Here is a 21,685-nt window from a genome sequence, read left to right as displayed (position 1 = left end):
TTTCCTGCTCTAGATGTTCTGTCCTAGATTCCCTTCTGTGTGGCTTGGACCACGGGGAGGGGGACGAGGTGAATGCACTTTGTGTTAGGGAAGGAGGAAGAGAGGTGAGCTCTTTTATATTTTAAAAAGTACGAAAAATAAAAGCCAAGAGTGTGTGTCACCGTCCTGGAAGGCCACCAACACCTGCTTTCTTGTAGCTCGTGTTCTCTTCCCTGCGAGGATTGTTACTGTAAATCGCTTCACGATCAGCAGTGTTTCGCATCTACATTTTGCTAGGAACTGCTAGCTTGTCCCAGCACTATACAGATGTGTCTTTTCTAGTAAACTGGATTATGCCAGAGAAGAAAAGAATGGCTGCAGCCAAAGCAGAGTCTGAATGCTCCGGCAGCTCTGCATGGGACGGTGTGTAACAGACACATTAACGACCCTCAAACAAGTCAGGTGCCACTGAGCAGAATTTTAAAGACTGGATAACTGTCAATTCAACAGATTTGTGTCCTGTTTTCATAATGAATAACCATCCCATGGTGATAAGTGTATTCTAGCTTGGATGCCCTTAATGCAGGAAAAATGCTATTGGGATCTTTGTCTCATTGTCAGTGCAAAAGCTTAGCTGCTTTGAAAGTACCTTTAATTCTCTTATTCCCCACATGCTTTTCCCCCTCCCTTCATTCTCTCCTAGATGGGAATAAGTCACAGAAAGTTTCCTAGTCTGCTGCCAAAACTTTGTCTCTTGCCTAGGCCTGGAAAGTCTCCTGTTTCCTGATTCAGGAATACCCTAGCAGAGAAAGAAGAGCCATAGTCTATGTTGTGCTGCATTCCATAGTGGATTCGGGTAAAGAGAAAAATCAAGAAAAACCTACCTGGCATCCCATGCCCCACTTAATCTACCATGGGTGCAGACATGTGGATATAGAGGGTAGCACAGAACCTTGACTCTCTCTCCCACTATACACTAATTTATCAATTAGGTTGTCTCTAGTCAATGGCAAGATCTTCTTACTTATGGGGCACTGTGGTGGGGCGACGACTCACCGCTGCGTCGCCTTCTGCTGGTCATCTCAGGAATTAGCTCTTTCCAGCCCAGAGCGCTCTCTGTAGGCTGGTGTCTCACCTGCCGCTGGCCCTGTGTCCCTCCCCAACCCCAGTACCCCTCTATGTCAGGGTTCTGCCCTGGCAGTAACCCACACTCTGGGTCTCCCCACTCAGGGGAGCCACCAACCCTCTAGCCCCACCTTGCCTCAGTGGCTACGGCGGTAGTTTGTCCCTGGAGCAGATGGCAGTCTATAAACCACTCATCATCAACAGGGGAGGGGGTTGGACCAGCTGCTTCTGCCTAACTCTGGGCTGCCTCTCTGCAGCCACAGTACCCCTTTATGGGCTCTTAACTAGGCCTGTAGCCTGGGGTTTTGCTAGGCTGGAGCTCCCCAGCTCCCTCTGCCCTTCCCCAGCACTGCTCCACCTCAGGTACCCTGCTCAGCTCCCAGGCAGCCAGCTCCTCCTCTCTCAAAAGGCTAGAGAGAGAGTCCTCCTTCTGGCCCAGAGCCCTCTTATAAGGACCAGCTGGGCCCTGATTAAGCTGACCACAGCTGTGGCTGCTTCTCCAATCAGCCTACCTTTCCCTGCTGCAGCCCTCTTCAGGGCTGCTTTATCCCCTTCAGGCAGGAGCGGGGTGACTACCCTGCTACAGGTACCATCTGTAGACCAGCTTTCCTGATGACCGCCAACCCTTGCACCCCCTCCCCCAGCTTTCTTTAAATATTGGTGTGAAATCTTTGTCCTGTAGAGGCTAGTCCCCACTTCATCATTTTCTTTTTCCTATTATGGTTATTTCTGGCAGGTAAGCTGCTTTTCCTAGGCCACTGGGACCAGTTTTGTTTTAATTCTTTGTAGTTTGTGCTACAATGTCCCACATACTTTGGTGCTATCAGGAGGAATCACTAAATAATGGAATCGATCACAATGGCAGTTACTGAATTTCTGAGGTTTTTCTTGTTATTATTTTATTTATAAAGCACTGACAATACCCTCCACAGTGTACACAACCCAAATAAACACTATCCTAGAGAAGGCTTTACCCTAAAGAGCTTACAGGTTAGAACATAGACAAGACTTGAGGCCCTGAGAGACCCCATGGCAGGTGTTGTTTTTCCCATTTATATGTAGGGGAGGAGAAGGCAGTTGACTGATAGGGCCTGGTGTTTGTGGACCATGCAGGAATTCAAAATTTGTCAGGTCAAAATGTACAGCTCGGCTTTGCAGCTCTAGGATGATTTGAATAAGCCTCCAAGCTGTCATTCTTCGTGTTTTGATTTGGAAAAGGAAAAATAAAACACTTCATTTCAGAGCAATTATTTTCTCATGTCTGGGCAGTAATCATCTATATTTCCAGTGTACAAAAGGCAGCTGTTGATTCTGTCTGTGATATCACAGCCATTGGTAGTTTATCAGTAGTTTTCCCCTTGAATTAACTGGGAAGTAGCTAGTAACACCATATCACAGATGTTTCCAGGATCTGGGACCATGTTACAAGTGGGCTTTTTTTCTTCCTGGTTTTCCCAAGAGAAAAAAGTTCTTCCTTCTGCTTTGCTGTGTTTAAGTAGAGTGAAATAACTGGTTATTAAGCAGCATTATCCTGTTGAGGGATCTTTAATTCAGTTTTTTTCTCTTGTTTTCCTTCCTCTTATGCTTATCTGTGTTTCATTTGTGTTGCTAAGTGCCCCAAGGCCCTCGCATGCTAGGCACTGTACACACATGTCTTGCCCTTTGAATGGGCTGGCAAGTGTATGTGGAGTGTTGGGGGTGGGGTGGAGAGAAGAATAGGTGAATATGGTACATGGTCAAAGATGCAGCGTGGAGCAAATTCATGGGGAAATTATAAAAAACTAGGAGAGATTTTTTTTTTAACTCGATTCAAAAATGGAGAAGGAGGTGTCACAGGATATGTAATGGCGATGTGGGCCCAGCCTGAGGTGAGGCTATAGTCTACCTACTATGGACCCTGAAGTCAAAAGAGTAGGGGTATAAGAAGATCATTAAAGATGAAAGTGCAGTCATTCTGAAGGTAAATGATTAAGCCACAGAGAAGGACTTCAGCAGAAGAAAGGTCAGGTGAAAAATGAATTCTGGTATAACTCTGGAGATGGTGCTGGAAGATGCACTTTCCCTTCTTGGTAAATTAGGGTTCAAGGATGACTCTCCAGTTTCTGGCTTTTTGAACAAAGTACAGGCTTGAGCTAAGGGGGTTTGGGGTAGTGACAGCAGAATAAGAGAGAGGATGAGTCACTCCAGAAGGAAGATTTCAGTCTCTGAAGTATCTAATAGAAGATATTATGATGCAGTCAGAAGCTGACAGTCAAGGCAAGTGCTACAGCCAGATGGGTCAGAGAGTGACAGGGTGATGTAGAGGCAAGTGTCCGTCACATAGCTGATGGCCATTGCTGAAGATAAGAGGGAGATGTCCCTGGGGGACATGGCATAGTGGATGTAGATGAAACGAGGGATGGTAAGATATGGGTCCGTTATGATTAATATTATTATGGCAGGAAATATATTGAATGGAGTTGTGAGACCAGTCCATTACATTATTGGTCTTTTTATTGATGATAATGTGTATTTTTTAATTATTGCGATGGCCCACAAAACAATGGATGGGTGCTCTAACTATAAGTGGAAAGAAAGAATAAATTATTTCATTCCACCTCAAAGCACTGGCGTTGGGATCAAATGCTTTCATTCTGAGTTCTAATGCAGCATGGGATTGATAGCAAAAATGGTTGTTATATTAATACCATTCACCAATCTGAAATTAGCTGTGGTCTTAGTTTCTCCTGAATAGGTGTCTCAATCACAAATCCCAACTCAAATGGCACTAATTTAGCACTTTCACTAGAAAGGGCAAGGATGGAATGAGCCACTAAGTTTCTCCCTTCTCTCGTCTACAGGTAGCTCCCACTGAGAAGGGTTGAGAAACCTGGGTAAGGCAGTGTGGAGAAGCTTGTGTTGCCATTGCCCATGTTCTATCTGGTCCATAACCTTCCTTCCCACAAAAGAATTACTTTACTTGGCTTCAGCTCTATCATGACAAAATAATGTGCATGAGATCACGTTGTTTCTTCATTCTGGTACATCTAAAATGCAGAGCAGTGGTTAGCAGAACTCCTCAGGGTACAAGAATGGAGGTTACAAGGAGTGGAAACAAGAGGTTTTCTTGGCCACAGTTGCAAACAATAATGCTTTGTATTGTTTTCCTTTGGGGTCAATTTTTTTTGCAATCTTGCTTAACAGTTCTGGATTGAATTTCTCTGTTAAGGCAGAAATATGAATGAATACAGCAGGGCAGCTTTTGCCCTTTAATGAATTTACTGCATAAGCAACACTGAGGTCCTTCCTTGATGTGCCAAAAAGCTGTGATTTTTAGACGTGTTAGCTCAGTCAAGGTATCTGAACATGACTGAAAAGCCCTCTAAACACTTATTATAATTTTGCACCTCTGAAGTCAATGGGAGTTTTACTTTTTACTTCAATGGGTGCAAGGATTGAACCCTTAAGTCACATGATATGTTTTCTGCTTCCTGACTGGATGACTGAATATTTTTTAAATTGGAGGTAACATCATCAACATCATCACAATGAATTAATTAACTAACTAACAGACATATAGGGATTACTCTTGTTTGCACACACACACACACACACACACACACACACACACATTGAATTGCATGTGAATACCGGTTTATTCAAAGAACAACCATTCCTCATTCATTCCTTCTAAACAAAAACCCATTCACAAGAATGCCCATTACAACAAAGCAGGTCAAACCAAATGACCATTTGGCATTTGAACACATGAATGGGAATAATACTTCTTCAGCATCCAACCAGTTGTAGGTACTGATAAAACACCTAAGAAAGCTACCTGGCTTTGAAGCTGAGCACGTGTTTAAGTGCTTTGCTTGATGGAGATCCTGATAACGATGCTGTGATTTCACAGCACATTGCATAGGACTAGATGCATTTCAAATTGCTTGAGTTTCAGTACCTAAGATTTCAATAACTTTTCCTATCAAGACAAAACCTGTGCAATATTAAGAGAGTTAGGGTAATCCTAAATGCAACTAGTGGTGTTAGCAACTCATGGTTTTATTCTGAGTCTCACCATAGTTAGTGTTTTTCATAAAGCTCGACCTCCAAGAGTTAAATAAATGATATCAGTTTTCATTTAAATAAACAGCAAGTTTTTAGCTTTCACCGTTGTGCAGAAAAGCTTTAAAATATGACCTTTCCAGGCTCAAGCACTAGAAGACAAAGAAAATGAAATCAAAATTTATATTAAGAAACATGATTTTGGGGGGGCTGGCTCATGATTAGGGCCCTGCTAAATTCACGGCTGTGAAAAATGCGTCAGAAATCATGGAATCTGGTCTCCCCTGTAAAATTTGGTCTTTTGTGGACTTTTATACAATACTACAAGGTAAAAGTATATACAAAAGTACACAGCATTTCTCAAACTGGGGTTTCAACCCAAAAGAGGGTCGCAGGGCTATTGTAGGGGGGGGTCACAGTATTGCCACCCTTACTTCTGTGCTGCTGCTGGTGGCGGCACTGCCTTCAGAGCTGGTCACCTGGCCAGCACCCACTGCTCTCCAGTCACCGAGCTCTGAAGTCAATGCAGAAGTAAGGGTGGCAACCCTCCTACAATAGCCTTATGACTCCCTCTTGGGTTGGATCCCCCAATTTGAGAAATACTGAGTCTTAAGGGCTTTCCATGTTTATATTTTGCCGTTCTTAAATATGTATTCATGTTTTGTTACAATACCATGAAATGTAAGATTTAATTATGGTAGGACCCTACTCATGATTTTGAATACATAGGGAAGGAATGCTGGACTAGCTAGCATGAACTAGCTAAGCCTGACCTAAGCTCATCCATTCTTTCTGCTCAAGACAAAACCTGTGCAATGCAGAAAGTTAAAGTAACCCTAAAAGGCAGCTAGTTTGTTCCCCCTAAATCTTCTGAACAAATGAATATTACAATACTAAATGTGATACCGGGGAATATGACTTGGAAAAAGAAAACCACAAATGTCTGAGTCATCTAGTTAGCCCAGCATTGTACATCTGGCTGTAATATCTGTAAGCAGAGGAACATCAAAAATAGCAACAAGCTCAGTATCTCAAATATTAAATACTTTCTTTATTGCTCAAGGGATCTGAGAGTGGGTTAACTTCCCTACTTTTCGGGCCTTGATTCTGCCACCCTTCCTCTCACAGAAAAGCACCTTACTATTCTGGTAATACCATTGCTTTCAACAGGGCTAGTCATGGAGTAAGGTAATAATGTGACGGGGGTAGCAGGCTCAGATCTTTTACAAGTTTTGATGTGCATCAGCGGTGCTGTGTGGATTGTGCTACCAGGCAAGCAGGACTGAATCACAATGACTTTTAGTATTTTTGATGCCCTAGGCCAGTGGTTTTCAACCTGTGGTCTGTGGAGCCCTGGGGATCTGCAGATTATGTCTATGGGGTCTGTGAAAGATTATCGTTACTGTAGCACAGTGGTTTTCAACCTGTGGTCCGTTGATCCCTTGGGGGTCCGCAGACTATGTCTAAGTTTTCCAAAGGGGTCCACACCTCCATTTGAAAATTTTTTAAGGGTCTGCAAATGAAAAAAGTTTGAAAACCACTGCCCCAGGCAACCATTTGCTGTGACTAGGAAAAGTGGGTGAGTATTGGTTGGGTTTGCAGTGGTGCCAGCTCTCATGATTTTACCATGAGTCTCACAATATTCAGTGTTTTTCATAAAGCCCCAGTTCCAGGAGTTAAGTAAATACACAAAAACCTCAGCTGTCATTTAAATAAAAAGTAAATTTCTAGCCTTCGTGGTTGTGGAGAAAAGCCTGAAAGTGTGACCAATTCAGGTTCTAAAACCAAAAGGCAAAGAAAAGGAAGTCCAAATACATTTTAAAAACCTCTCATGATTGTTGACTCAATCGCGCTACTCTGGGGGGTTTGGCTCATGGTTTAGAACAGTTGGGGGTGGAGTGCTGGACTAGTTAGCATGTGTTGGCTAAGCCTAACCTAAACTCAATTACTTTTCCTCTACTACTGTGTAGTAAATTCAGGTTTGAATTTAGGTTCTGTCAACCTTTAGGGCCTAGTGCATGGTCTATCTATCTCTTTTTCTCAGGTGTTTGTCCTGTCTGAGGCTAGCTGCAGGATGGGGTATGTCAATTGCTTCAGAGGAGTCTTTCCTTTAGTTGGCTTTGTTCATGACAAGTACATATTTAAAAAAAATATAATTGTCCCCTTCTATAAATTAAAAGGCAAGTGTGCCATATGTGCATAATATGCCATGTGCATATAGGGCAAGACTATGGGGTGGTGTAAGGCACTCCCTTCTAGCCCTGCATCATCAGTTATGCGGGGGGGGGACACAGCACACTCCTTGGGGCCCCTACTCTCCCCAGCACAGGTGAGCAAGGAATGGGCAGAGATGAGCAAGGAATGGGTGGAGCCAAGACTCCTCCCTCACCTCCAATTCGCCAGCTCAGCACAGCTGAGTCAATGCAGAAGGGAGAGTAATTGTCATCTGTGATGATGGACCCACCTGGAGCAATGGAGAAACCAGGGAAGGTGACTCTCAATTACGATTCTCTTCTCTGGGCTGCTCCTCGGGTGACACAGCTCTGCACCACCCCAGCTTGTGTATAGATACCATTGAAGTTGGTGGAGCTATGCTGATTTACACTAGCTGAGAATCTGGCTCCAAGTCTCAATTCAACACATAATGCACAAGGGCAAGTTTTGTGTTAGATGCCACCATGCATCCTCATTTTGAACAGTACCTTAGCCCCACTGATATATCAGTGAGTGAACATGGCAGAAGCTAGTCCTCAGAGATAGCAAGCAGCAGAGCAGTATGTTAGAGTCTCCTTGTGGGGAATGATTAATCAGCGAGAAGAGACTCTTTTTCCCCCTCCATTTAAATGCATTAATTAAGATAGTTTTTGTGTAAGAAAAGTTATAGTAAAGTTACATTAGAATGCTCCCTCCCCCAGGAGTAGAGAGAAAGATCTTTGTTTCCCTCTATAGATTCTGCTTGGCATGTTTCCCTCTACGAATTCAGTGGCATTATGCAAGGGGCAGATTTGATCCTTCGTGTTTTATAATAACTGGTACGCTGACTAAAACTCTTCCTTGTCATTTAAATCTCTCCTGGTTTTGGTTTGCCTTACAGATCTCTTTTGCAGGATCAAATAGCAGCCATGAAAAAACAGCACCATCATTGTTTTCTCCCTTGTTCATATGCACTTATGTTGTTCTTCTGTCCAGTTTTCTTACAGTTAATTGGTGTAGGGAATTTCCTGGCATTAAAAATATGGGGCCAAATTCCATCTTTTGTTATGCTGTTGTAACCCCACTGAAGTCACTGGGGTTACAGCAGTGTAACTGAGAACAGAATTCAGCTCCACAGAGTTGAGGGCAGTGTGGGCCTAGACAAAAAAAGTTGGGGGGGGGGGAGGAAATATTTGATTTAGAAACTTTGATGCTTGCAGGTGACAGAGAAGAAAACATTTCTGATTTTTCTCTGCATCAGTGTCAGTTCCTGAGCCCTGGAGGCTGACATGTGTCAACCAACAGGAAGAGATTTTGAAGTTCTTAACAATAAAAATAGTTTTAAAAAGGTCTTGCTGGATTTCCCTCTCATAATGTAGATTTAGAGGTTGGGCTTTCCCCTGAATCATGTCATCATGAATCAGAGCATAGACATCAGCTCCCCTGAGGAGAGGAACTACTAGCCCTGTAATCCAAATGAATGATAGATGAGGTCATCAGATTCTGAGCATCCTGGTACAATTTACACCAAAATGAAAACAGATAGTAAAAATAAATACCCTGCACAACTATGGAACAATGGGAGTAGGATATAGACTCTTTGGGGCAGACACTATGGATCTATACCTTCCAGAGAGCTCAGCACACAGTGATTTCACAAATAATATATATCTAATGCTAATAATACACCACAGATGAAATGGATTCTTTGTTTATAGTATATAAATGCTGTGACTATATCTACCTTTATTTAAAGGTTTTCATTTCCTATATATATATATATATATATATCCCCCCTTTCTGGGCCAAGCAGGGGGGAAAAAAAACACTCCCCTAGTTTTGCTCCTTCCGATGAATGTGATTAGGTTTGACAGAATTTGATTTTTATTTTTTACCATTTCTATGGACAATATTGATGTTTATTATAAGCATTTTTCTATTTTTATTAATTTTCACAGTTGTACAAAATTATGAGGGGATCAGACAATTATTTAATGACACATTGACATTCAAAAACAATTAAAGCTTTTTAACTTAGGTTCTGAAGCAGAATTCTTCTTTGCCTATCTGTAAATTTCTATTATCATCAATGGGAAAAAATAATTTGTTTGTGTTTGCAGTGAAAACTACATTGAGTGACATTTAACAATAAAAATCTGATCCTTCCAAGCCTAAATATGATCGTATAGGATATAAAACAGTGGTACACTAAAGCTGCCTAGTATCTGGATTTTTATTCTTCCTGGTCTTGAGGAGTGAAGAATGTAGATCCTTGAGTGCTGAGATCGTCTGGAATCATTCTGTGTATGTAGCTCCAGCTGAAGTCCTGTAGGAAACTTTCAGGATCTAGCCCAAATCTGGGAACGGGTGGTAAAGGAGTGCAAACTTAATACTTTTCTTTTAATTCTCCACTATGTCCTCTAGCCAGTCTCCTCACCAAGTCACTACATCCATTTGACTCATCCACTACTGCCAAACCACTGCTGAAAAAACACTTGGGGGGGGAGCAGTTGTTAGCACTTGCCTGGTTGCTACGCTCGTCAGTGCCTCGGAGGCGAGTGGACAGTTTTTAATTTTTAACTTTTAGTTTAACTTGGCAGTCGATTCCAAATTCCCCTATTTCCCAATGTACCTTTTTTTTCTTTTTAATGTTGCTTTTATTGCATTCAAGATAAACAAAAAGAGGAATAGTTGCAGAGAGCTGAAGGGTACCAAAGTGTTTTCTAGATGACCAAAAACTGTATTATACAAATACTTGGTTTTGTGTTTCTCCTTACAAAGTAATAACCAACATAGTAAACGAAAAAACCAGGAATAATAAACTTGCCCTCACATCTAAATAATCTTCATGATGAATTTAAATATGAAATACTACTGAGACACATTGATTGTCTTGAAGATATTGCAGGGGTATCGAAGGTGGTAGTATACAGATTTATCATCTTTGAAGGTCCCAAGAGATTTATATGTACACCTAATGGTTTAGAGAACTTTCTTTTGCACTCTACCAGTTGGTCATTTTTGGAAGGTTAAGGTAGGTTTAGATTTTATATTGCTGCATCCATAATTTGGTTTGTTGATAGTCAGTGGATTTAATAAAAGTTGACATTGGGTTCTGTATGCTTAAATTAATGCCAGAACATTGGTCTTGTGGGTAATTCCCAGAATGTATAATACAGAGATAAACACCAAATCAGTTACTTGTTTGGAACATATGAAATGATGGATTAATGCCCAAAATCAGCATAGGCAATGGCAACTCTAAACAGTGCAGTTGTATGATAATCACATACAGTATGTGATATCATAAATGGGGAGCTGGAGTCACTTTATTCAAAATTGAAGAAAAAGCATAGAATCAGAGCAACGTAGGACTGACCTGGAGAGGGCATGTAGTTCAGTACTGACAGCTGTTTATCTAACGTGGTCTTAAAACCCTCCAGTGACAGGGATTCCACAACCTCCCTTGGAAGCCTGGTCCAGAGCTTTACTCTCTTTAGAGCCAAAGTTTTCCCTAGAATCTAACCTAAATCTCCCTTGCTGCAGATTAGGCCCATTAGTGCTTGTGCATCTCCTGCCAGATAAGGGGCTAACCATAGGACCCATAATCCTTTATCCCACCCTGCACTAGCAGTGATTCTCTCCAAAATCAATAGGAACACACCGGGGTCCATTTTACGGAGTCCCAGCTCCCCTGCAACTTCCGTTCTGCCTAATGGGACTTGCCACATTTTGTAACAACTGATACTGTACCTGGGTCGTCTCCGTCATGAACTCCTGAAACAGTCACTATTGGTCCACCTGCCAGCCCAGTATAGCTTGTTGCTTGGTTTGCTAAGAGTGCCTTCAATAGGGTTACCATATTTAACAAATAAAAAAAAAGGAGTACCCTGCACGGGGCCCTGGCCCCACCCATTTCCCACCCCCTTCCCCGCCCCAACTCCGCCCTTTCCCTGCCCCTCCTCCCTCCCACTCCCAGCCACGCAGAAAGGGCTGCCCGAGCACTACCGGCTTCATGGTTTGCCGGGCAGCCCCCAGACCCTGCGCCCCTGGCCGGCGCTTCCCCAGCACAGCTGGAGCCCGGGAGGGGAAGCGCCCAGCCAGGGGCGCAGGTTCTGGAGGCTGCCTGGCAAACCATGAAGCCGGTAGCGCTCGGGCAGCCCCCATGCCTCTGGACCCTGCGCCCCCAGCCGGGCACTTCCCCTCCCGGGCTCCGGCGGCGCAGGGTCCGGAGGCATGGGGGCTGCCCAAAGCCCATAGCGCTCGGCTCTTAAACAGAGCCGAAGAGTCAGGCGAGGAGCAGAGCCACCGCGGGAGGGGAAGTGCCCGGCCGGCATTTTCCCGGACATGTTCAGCTTTTTGGCAATTCCCCCCCGGACCGGGGTTTGATTGCCGAAAAGCCAGACATGTCCGGGAAAAAACGGACGTATGATAACCCTAGCCTTCAATGTCCTCTCCACCTCTCTCTGTTGGTCTATCAGCCACCACATTAGCCCCCCCATCTTTTCCAGATTCAGCCTGTTCTCTTACAGGCCACCTCTCAAGCTTTCCTGGTTCTGGCTGATAAGTCCATGCTCACGAATGGGCTCTCCCCTTTCTCTCCAAGTTTTCCAAACCCAATAGATGCACCTTTTTTCCATCCTTTTCCCTCCTACCCCTTCCCACACCTTCTCTTTTTTTTAAAACCCAGATAATTAAAGATAACAACTGAAATACTCAAATGTTACTTAATTTCTTTTCTGGCTTTCCTTGTAAAAGGGACACCACCAAGTTGAAATCTAGTCAATGAGGGTGTGTGTGTGTGTGTGTGTGTGTGTGTGCGGGGGAGGGGGGAGTTAAAAAAAATTACTTTTAAGACAGAAGTCTAGTTTTCAATTTCCTGATATTTGCTTGTTTGAAGAGTTATGCAGAAATGAACACTAGTTTTTTTTGCATTTTCTGTATAAAAACATGTATTTTGGTGGTGATATTTGCATATACGTAGTACTGCCAACCACAAACATTCAAAAGTCACGAGTCAAGCCCTTACAAATCATGAGATTGATTTAAAATCATGAAATTTTTAAGAACAATAGATTTTGTGTTGCTTTATTTGCCTTCTGTTTGAGTCCTTAGAGTTCATGTTTTCCAGCTTTTCTTTGCAACCAGGAGGTCTAGAAACTAACATTTTGGGGTTTTTTTTTTAATGAAAACCAAAATTCTCTCAAAATCATATGCTTCCAGGACTGTGTTAGACTCAGCACCATCCTGAAGTGGCTGAATGTACCTGTGCATTGCTGATCAAAAGACTGATCCCGTTCCCAGAGTGTCTTGGCTGATTTGAGGCTACTTTGTGTTACTTAGGCCTAGTCCATGTTGTGAGGTCTGACAGAACTGCACCATTCCAGAAGGAGCTGTAAGAGAAACTGTGCACACAATCTCCTAGAGCTCTGAGGTGCACAGGGGAGTATATATGCTACTACATCACTCCAGCGGTTTGTAATATGTTCGTTTCCCTCTCTTGGCAAGGGGGGAGAGAAGGGATAGAGCAGGATGAACACTGCAATTGTGATTGTGTCTAGAGTCTACACATCATGGGGCTCATTGTGCCTGTCCTTCCAGCTCACCAACACAAAGGCCAGCTGCTGTCTTGCCCTTGTAAAATACAGTCCTATGGTGTATCAGGTGAGGTATTTCTAGTAGAGATAAAGATATATTAATGCCATCATACAAGACACCAATAAGACCACATCTGGAATATTGACTACAGTTCTGGTCATCCATGTTCAAGAAAGATTAATTCAAACTGGAACAGGTGCAGAGAAGGGTTACTGGGATGACCAGGGGAATGTGAGGCCCTATTTTAGGAGAGAGGGGATATAATTGCTCTCTAAATACTTAAGAGGGGTAAACACTAGCAAGGGCTAAGAGTTATCTAACCTAGAGGACAGTGTTGGCACAAGAGCAAACCAGTATAGGCCAGGATGGGCAGGGATGGTGTCCCCAGCTGCCGTTTGCCAGAAGCTGGGAATGGGTGACAGGGGAGGGATCACTTGATGATTACCTTTTGTGACAAAGTTCCTCCTCTATCTTGGTGGGTCCTGCACTTATTGGCAGATTTTCTTGCCTTAGAGATTCACCATGTGGGTTGGGGAACAGCCCAGAGACTTTCCCCTCTGGAAGAACCCACAGTCCAGGTCAATTGGGAGGTTTGGGGGGAGCCCAGGCCCAGCCTCTACTCCAGGTTCCAGTCCAGGGCCCTGTGGACTGCAGCGGTCTATAGTGCCTCCTGTAACAGCTGCATGACAGCTACAACTCCCTGGGCTACTTCCCCATGGGCTCCTCCAAACACCTTCCTTATTCTCACCACAGGACCTTCCTCCTGGTGTCTGATAACGCTTGTGCTCCTCGGTCCTCCAGCAGCATACCCTCTCATTCAACTCCTTACACCTCTTACTCCCAGCTCCTCACACTCACACCACAAACTGAAGTGAGCTCCTTTTAAAACCCAGGTGCCCTGATTAGCCTGCCTTAATTGATTCTAGCAGCTTCTTCTTAATTGACTCCAGGTGTCCTAATTAGCCTGCCTTAACTGGTTCTAGCAGGTTCCTGATTAATCTAGTGCAGCCCCTGCTCTGGTCGCTCAGGGAACAGAAAACTACTCATCCAGTGACCAGTATATTTGCCTTCTACCAGACTCCTGTATCCCACTGGTCTGCGTCTGTCACACTTTCTGTTCATTCCCTCTGGGGCACCTGGCATTGGCCCTGTTGGAAGACAGGCTACTGGGCTAGATGGACCTTTGGTCTGACCCAGTATGGCCGTTCTTATGTTCTTAAACTTGCCATGAATAAATTTAGGCTGGAAGTTAGAAGAAAGTTTCTAACCATCAGAGGAGTGAAGTTCTGGAACAGCCTCCGAACAGGAGCAGTGGGGACAAACAATCTAACTAGTTTTAAGGTGGAGCTTAATAAATTTATGAACATGATTGTAGGATGTTACAGCAGCAGACTCAATGACCCAGGAGGCTTTTATGTTTTATGTTTATGTCCAGTTTTATGTTCCTATGTAAATGAGACTACAATGTTCTTGGGACTCTATCTCCCTCCTTGTTGGTCCAGTACTAAGCACACTGACATGTCTCGGGGTTTTCCATTCACTCATCATAGCACCCATTTCCACATATCTGAGTGCATAATTCATATATATTATGGGTAAAATTTCAAAAGCACTTGAGCAAATTAGAAGCCTAAGTTCCACTGAAAGCCTTTGGGACTGAGGATGCTAAATGACTCAGGTGCTTTTGAAAATGGCACATTTGCACTTTTGAAAATATTACCCATTCTGTATAACAGTAGTAGTAGTTAATGAATGCAACAAGAACTAATACAACAAGAAACCAGGGAACAACTACAGTGCCTCTAATCCTTTCCTCTTCTAGGGAATATTAAAATACATTCCACAGGTTTCCTTGGATATATAGAATTTGCGCTTACTAACGTGTGGTGTCCTCTAACCAAGTGCATAATGGAAGATAATACAATGTTAAGGAGAGAGTTTATCAGGAGCCGTCAAGGAAAGATTCAGGTAATAACTTAAAGAACTAACAACGACACTTTGCTGAGTTCTTCTGATTTATGACATGCTTGTTTGCCTGTGTTATCTGGAGTGGCCCCTGTACTGGGAAAGCAATCAGAGAGGCCTAGGGGTGGGGTGGTGAGACCAGAGATTGTAACAGCTTCCTAGAGGGGGCTGCAGCTGCTGGATAGAAGTGCCATGCGATCAGAGCAAAGCCAGAGGGGTTGTCTGATTGTGCCGTTGCTGCTTTCAGAATCAGACTTTTCCTAAAGACGATTGGAAAGTTATTGGAACTCTGCCCCAACCCCTGTTCCCTCTCAACTTTGCTTTGGAAAATCTGGAGATTCTTTCCCCACAGAGAGCCTGTAGGAGATTTTTTTTTAAGTTAGTGGGTTTATTTCTGCTGGATTTCTTCTTTCTTTTGCCGAGTTGCTTTCCTGTAGCTGTTGTGCTTGGTGGATGAGGAAGCAGCGTGCATATTTGGGAGCTGTGCAGAAAGGTAAAGTTCAGCAAAGCGTCTACTACTAATTTGAAAACATTACTCCTGTTTAATGTGATAGCATTCTAGGTGGATATTGCACAAGGCTTTACTAATGGCTGGGCTTGTTATAGGTAAAGTTGTGATCTCAGTCTTTTGAGAATGACCTGTAGAACAATGTACTGTGAAATCTAATAGTTTTCATGCCTTCTCTGTCAATTCAAGATATTCGGCTGATTTATTCATGCAGTTGAACAATGTTTTTAAGAAGGGAAATCTTTTGTGGTCATGGGATTCAGCTTTCACATGTGCAGTAAGAGGGTCAGTCCCTTTTCTAGAGGATTAAGATAGTCCACCCCCCACCTCTCCTGCCTTTCAACTCCCCCTTCCCAGTGTAGTCATTAATACATTGACATAAGCATGGAGTGTGTTTGTGTATGTGTGGGTTTTATATTCTAAATACCAAAGGTTAAGTCAGGGTTAAATCTTTTTTTTTTCTGGCATTTCATCTGTTTTTATATGTTTGAGTCAACTTAAATCACAGTAAATCTACCCTCAGAAAGTGAAAGGAAATAAAAAAAATGCATAGTCCAGAAGGATTTAATTGTAATCAGGACTGATAGTGCTCTCTCACTCTTTAAAGCAGTGGTTCTCAACCAGGGGTACGTGTATCCCTGGGGGTATGCAGAGGTCTTCCAGGGAATACATCAGCTCATCTAGATATTTGCCTAGTTTTACAACAGGCTAAATAAAAAGCACCAGCAAAGTCAGTACAAACTCACATTTCATACAATGACTTGTTTATACTGCTCTATATACTATACACTGAAATGTAAATACAATATTTGTATTCCAGTTGATTTATTTTATAATTATATGGTAAAAATAAGAAAGTAAGCAATTGTTCAGTAACAGTGTGCTGTGACACTTTTTTGTATTTTATGTCTGATTTTGTAAGCAAGACATTTTCTAGAGAGGTGAAATCTGGGGGTACGCGAGACAAATCAGACTCCTGAAAGGGGTACGGTAGTCTGGAAAGGTTGAGAGCCACCACGTTAAAGTGTTTCTTATGAGCCAAGGCTTTACCCTTTCCTGCACTTGTAGATCCCTGGGAAAGGGGAGTACACAATGGATTTCAATAAAGTTAGGAGCCACGGGGTTATGGTGTATGGCATAAGGTTCCCCTTTATTTAATGAAGCACCTACTGATGAGATTTTGTTATAGTGTTTTCACTGCAATGGGGAAAAAATAAGTGTGAGAAATAAACCTGCTGGTTGCTGCTGTTTTATGTGAAAGTCCACGGTTTGTGGTTTGGTTTTGTTCTGTTTTGTGGGAGGGTGAGAGGAGGAGGGAATTTCCTTTAACATAATGGAAAATATTCAGTGGTTTCTATATGTGAATGCAACCCGAGTGAAGTCAATGGAATTGTACAGGTGTAATAAAGGACAGACTTTGGTCCATGGTATATTTTAAATATACATTGTTATCAATGTTGCTGGGTTAGGCAAATGAGATTTGACCCAGTCCATATTCAGGCTTCTAACATGACGAACTTATGCATTTTGGATAAGAATGTATTCTCCAGGGGACAGCAACGTATCAATGGAGGGAAATATGATTTTTGTTCCCCAGTTTCGTTAATTTCAATATGTATGTTGGTTAAGGAGAAAAATCAGCTTTCAAACAATTCATTCCCAGACTTCATAAATTGTGACGAAACTTTCATTTACAGTTTGAACATTTTAAAAGCAAAACTGAGTCTGCAATATGTTAAACAGTTATGTGATACTTTATGCACTGTACTAAGCTAATGTTCGGTGTGGACACAACTGTAACTTATCAGTTGTCCAGTGCTTTAGAGAAGTCACTGGGAGTCTTTGCCCATGAGGACTACAGGATCAGGCCCAGAATCTCTTTTCTGCCTCTTGAAAACTATCTAAAATGACAGACAGCTTTCAAAATATATGTTAAGCAAGAATGTACCTTAGACAACCTTGGCTCTAGAGGAAGGTTCTCTAGTTAACTGGAGTTTGTTCTGAGCTGTGAGAAATCATGACTCAACTCAAATATTTTATTTCAAAACCTAGGATCAGGTGATAATTACAGCGTTTTGTACCATTCAAAATACTGCTTTGTTTTTTGAATACTGTTTGTATGTTGAGCAGTTTGTGATTTTTCTACTTTGAGCAGTGCCTGGAAGTGGTCATTACATTGTAAAAGCTGTGTTTAGATTTTATGTGGTATGAATTTTGCAACAATAAGAGGTAAAAGAACTGTATATAAGGAAGCATACTTTACGTATTTATTTGAAATTTGGTAGGCCACTTCTGCATATTGCTAAATACTCAGTTGTCTATGTTTGTTATATATAAAAAAAGCTGTTGCAGGAAATTAATCATAGTTATTGTATACATCAATCTAACAGAGGGCCATCCTGTTTCCATTGAAACCAGCGAGATTTTTGCCATTGATTTCAACTGGAGCAGTAATAGTCCCAGAATGTGGAGCCATAGAATACAGGAATATTGGTAATTGTGTTTCTTAATATTACACAGCTAGAAAGGGGTTGTTTGTTTCAAACAGAAATTAATTAAATTTAATAGCTAATGCTTAGTGGAATGCTTATTAACTCCTTGATTGCTTAGGTACAAGTGCTCAAGAATCAACATCTCATTTCCAAGGATTTCCCACAGGTCAAATTCTAGCACATTCAAGTTTCCTAATACACATGCATATGCCACAAAGAACAATTATTTAAACATATAGTGGCCTCAAAAATTCAGCCATTACAGTGTCCAAGTTAATCTGAACTACCTACATGCAGTTCATACATTTCCTGTTATCTTTCACAACTAAATGTTAGGGATTTTTTTTTTTACTCAGAAAGTGGGTACTTATAACTGACCTATTTTTTTGGTCATTTTGGTGAGGTGTATTGTTAGGACATGTATGAAACTCAAAGTTCTGGGTTCTCTTTCTGATGCTGTTTTACATGCTTGCTGGGTGATTTGGGGCAGTTCTTCAACCCTTGTGCTTTATATAATAATTGAATGCCTCTCTGAAAGATCTGCGCTCGTTCAACCACCAGCTGTTGGGCTATGCAGATATCACTTTGAGATTCTGTATTATGCAGGAGTTAAGACTAGAGAATCATAATGATCTCTCCTGGTTTTAAAAATCTACGGAAGTCCCTTCATCTCTTTGTGTTTGAGTTTCCTCATCTGTAAAATGGGGCTAATAATAGCCACCTCACAAGGTTGTTGTGAGATAGTCATTATTATAGAATTCTTCTGAGATCATTGAATTTGCCAATGTATTTCTTTGTGGTTTTTGAATCATAAATGCATACATGCTCTTTTAAAAACAAAAACAGTGACAATAACCAAATTAATGAGCAATCCTACAATTATTTTTAAAAGTCTCAAAAAATGTATTAAAAGTTAAAGGACAAAATTATATGTTTTTTTTAAAGACTTTTACACAGATAGATCTGGTGCTTGTTTTCAGGGCTCAGTACTCTATTTCTTACTCAGTCAAAACTGCTTTTGACTTCAGTGGGAGTTTTGCCCGAGCAACAATTGCAGAATCAAGATGTCAATCAACTGTGGGCTTGAAGAATCCCTTCATCCCCATTTACAGCCTTGAAAAGAGGGATGGGCCTAAACCAAAACATTTGGTCCATGCACTATGATGTTAGGTGGACAGATGGAGACAGATCTTGATTTTATTGATTGCTCCATCTGTACTGGCGATTCTTGGAGTAGATCCTGTCTTAAAGGTGATTGCAGGTGAGAAAATGAAGTAATTGACACCTCAGCTTTGCAAATCCTACAGAACATTTGGTATTGTTATTTGGAATCAGGACTGACACAGCTTCAGTATTGCTATTTTGGAGAATACCAACTTGCCCTGTTCTGATGATGTAAAGAGTGTGATGTACGCCATGGACAAGTTTTACATAGATGTAGCTTTGGTACATTTCCCCCCCCCCCCCCAAAAGAGAAAGTATACCTAAATTGTTATAGCAGTTGACTGGAATTCTGAGTCACTAATTTCTGTCCCTAATTCTCACACTGACTCACTGGGTAACCTGGGGCAGGGCACTCTTACCCTTTCTGTGTAACTGTAAACTCACCTGTTAAGTGAGTATGATAATACCTACCTCACAGGGCTGCTGGGAGAATTAATTAACATTTATGAAGTGCTCTAAGATCCTTGGATGGCACTGTGATCCCAGCCCTTTCACTTTGGGAACATCAGGCCTAAATGGCACTGGGGCCAATTGGCCTAAATGAATGAATGAATAAGGCCTGCTTGGCAGCTGAGGAGGAAGGGCAAGAAGAGAGAAACCTATACAAGTGAAGTTGCACCCTGCTCATATCACCCTGGAGTATGTGTATCCACTGTCCCAACGGCCCTGTGGAGGGAAGGGCACATGGTGACCACAGTCTCTATTCTGTTGCCTATTGAGGGTCAGTTTATCTTCCTCAGAACTTGCCTTCATACAGCCTGTTTTGTCCAGGGATTAGGATTTGCTCTTAAGTAAATGCAGGTGTTTAACAGTAAACTGTTTTATTGAAGAAAGCCAGCACTGTGTCTTGGCCATGTCAAGGCTGTTAAAGAAAGCTTTGGCCAGCAGCCTTCCCTAAGTGAGGCCTGTACTTTACTAAAAGAGTGAAAAGAGTTGCAAAAAGGCAGCCTGGAGGATGATTGTTCACAGCTGGGGATGAAGAACCTCATGCCCTGCTCCCTTTACCATTCCACAGGAACACACCAGGTATGTACTTTACCTGTATCCATTTTGGCCTTTAAAATCTTTTAGTGTCTCCAGCGTGTGGACTTCCAGGATAAACACAATATGTTATGCTTGTTGAAGGAGGCTAAGTATGCTCAGATTATCTTTATGGCAGATTAGGAGAGTCCAAAATGATAATAAGTGACACGATAATGGATTTATATGTCTAAAGTGCATTTTCTTCCTGCTTGCTAATCCATCTCCTTTGTTTATATATTTCATAATGTAATTATGCTCTCAAGGTTGCTAATTTTGTGCATAGTTTAAAAATATGATCATAGCTGGGCTGGAACACTCAGGACTCTGGGTTTAGTGGTAGAGGCTTGCTTCTCTGTCCTTCATATAGTAAGACAGAATTTTCATAGCCTGCAGGGTCTACTGTAGTGATCTCTTGTTGATATGAAATTAGCATTGCCTTTCCTTACAGGGACCGTGTCTTCACCATTCTTTTCTGTCCCTGCTGCTATCTGATTATCCATAGGATACAGACCTATGTGATAACAGGACTGAGGTAATGAATAGCTTGAGGCTTGAGGTGACAGATTGATTTGCAGTGATAATCTAATAGACAGGTGTGTTGACGCAGCCTGTTTCCAGTCCACCTCCACTGGAAAAGATCTGAGGAATTAAGTAGCATCAGAGACAGAGGAAGGGAGGATGCTATTAAGGTTGAGTGTTTGTCTTTCTAGTTCTTTAAGCTACATGGACACTCTGTTAGCTTGGGGGCAGCAGAAAGCGGAAGTTTAATCCATTTAGGAATGTATTTCTCTGCAGTCTTGGGGGGGAGCGAGAGAGAAACCAGTATTGTTTGGAGAGCAGAGCATTGCAGTGGGATCACATTCAGTGTACTTACTCCATGGCTCTGCCTTGCTGTTTAACCCATCATTGTTGCATTGAGATACTGGCAGACAAAGATGGGTGTGGTGCCCACTAACCCATGCAGAGGAAACCAAAAGAAGGAGTATGACTGAGCATGCGTTCTTTGCCACGCCAGTTGAATGGATCTTGCATAATGAAAATGGAGGGAGTGGGACTTTCATAAAAACATGCCTGCAGGGTCATTTGGATTTATTTTAATGTTAAAGGTTTGATTTTTGTTTCGAGAGTGTGGTTTCAATTTGGATAAACAGTTCAGTCTGTAAATCACATGTTGGACCATTGATATAATGGAGCATTTAGCTCTTGCCACTCTTCTCTTGTACATGAAAAGCCTTAAACTGTGTGTTAAATTTCCATCCGACAGCCCCCCAGAATATTTAAGCCTGTATGTTTGGTGCACTAAAATTATGTTGGCTGTACACGTAAGATAGTCCCACAGATTCGTGAAAGAACGGTATTTGCAAATACATTGTTTGGGAAGATAAAATAGCTTTGTTTTCCTCTCCCCTGCATCTTTTCACCCTACTCCATCCCAGCCAAATATAATAAAATACCTTAAAAAATTAAAAAATAATGTTCCGGACAGATTCCAATTTGGGTAATTATGTTCTCTGCACCAAGACACCCCCTGCAG

General features: G+C 42.1%; 1 protein-coding gene across 18 annotated transcripts in view; it reads left to right on the top strand.

The window, feature by feature from the left end:
• Positions 1 to 21,685, top strand: part of TNS3 (tensin 3) — a 426,838-nt gene that overhangs the window by 84,992 nt on the left and 320,161 nt on the right. Inside the window, exon 1 of one of the 18 annotated variants that reach the window (XM_005300387.5) lies at positions 14,998 to 15,397. The exons of 12 other annotated variants lie outside the window; for them this stretch is intronic. The gene's annotated coding sequence lies outside the window, so the exon portion shown is untranslated. Of the gene's footprint in view, positions 1 to 14,997; positions 15,398 to 21,685 lie in introns of those variants that run through there. 5 more of the 18 variants (XM_065583901.1, XM_065583900.1, XM_065583905.1 and 2 more) reach the window with 5 other exon arrangements.

Source organism: Chrysemys picta, chromosome 2 (genome assembly GCF_011386835.1).
Source record: "Chrysemys picta bellii isolate R12L10 chromosome 2, ASM1138683v2, whole genome shotgun sequence".
Taxonomy (NCBI): domain Eukaryota; kingdom Metazoa; phylum Chordata; order Testudines; family Emydidae; genus Chrysemys; species Chrysemys picta.
The sequence above is the reverse complement of the archived record's forward strand: the minus strand, read 5'-3'. Positions and strand labels throughout refer to the sequence as shown.